Source organism: Orycteropus afer, unplaced genomic scaffold (assembly GCF_000298275.1).
Source record: "Orycteropus afer afer isolate SDZICR_OR568_19922 unplaced genomic scaffold, OryAfe1.0 scaffold00213, whole genome shotgun sequence".
NCBI lineage: Eukaryota > Metazoa > Chordata > Mammalia > Tubulidentata > Orycteropodidae > Orycteropus > Orycteropus afer.
The window spans coordinates 3,103,268-3,104,390 of NW_006921800.1; positions in this window are offsets into that span (position 1 = coordinate 3,103,268).

Consider the following 1,123-nt stretch of genomic DNA (forward strand, 5'->3'; position numbering starts at 1 on the left):
AGGATATAGAAGTGGACTAAATTCCAACTAGAAGAAGAATTTGCATGAAAATACCAAAAAAGGAGACATACAGAGCTGCGGTCTGGCAGCAATCCTGACAGCCCAGACAGCTTGGATATTGCTAAGTGGTGGTGGGACCTAAGAATTAACCTAAAAATCAGCTCTGCTAGCCAGGGACTGCACAGAGAACTGCTCTGGTGGCTGGGGAATAAAAGGGAAAGCAATAAAGAAGAAGGTGGACTGAGCTGTAGACTTCTGTCTGTCCGGAGGGTGCAGCCATTTTGAATGTTTACAAGTGGCTTGCCCATTTTGGTTATTTAATGTGACAGCATTCTCCCAGATTCCAGGGACTTAAGAACAGGCTCCACTTGCCAGGGACCCCAAGGACCTTCCGGATGTGGATGACTGGAAAGGTGAGACATTCCCCTTGTTACTCTTATACCCCACACCATTTTGGTGAACAGAGGTGCAGCCATCTGTCACTCCCACCCACTTTCTGGGCTGGCAGGAATTCCATCCAAATCTGTGTGGTTGGACAGAGTTTCCATGCCCTGTCCTGCCCTGCCCCAGTTTTTTTTTCTGTTTTCTCTTTTTTAGTTTGTTATTGTCTATTTTAAAACTACTACTATTTTATTACTTTTGCTTTTTTATTATTATTCTTTATTCTTCCCTTTCCAGGATCTAGTTTACAGCTTTTTTTCTTTTACCTGTTCCTTGTTACAATTTTTTTTCTTTCTCATTGTTAAGCCCATTTCTTATTTTTCTTCTTGCCTTTTTCCCATTTTTCTTCATTATTTTCATTCCCTACCTTTTTTATTTTTATTTCACTCTCCCCAGATATTGTAGTTTTTTTCTTTCTTTCTTTTTCTACTTTTTTCCCTTTTTTGGTTACTGTTCCTGTGTGATTACATGGTATATATTTTTTTTAATCAATGTGCCTTTATTTTTTGATGGTTATTCAATTGTTATTTTTGTCTAATGGAGGGGAAAACAGCAACAGTCCCCATAAGACTGTTGGTAGCTCTGGTAGCATAGTGGCTACGGCACTTGACTGCTAACCAGAAGGCTGGCGGTTCAAATCCACCAGCCACTCCTCGGAAGGAAGATGGGGCAATCTACTTCC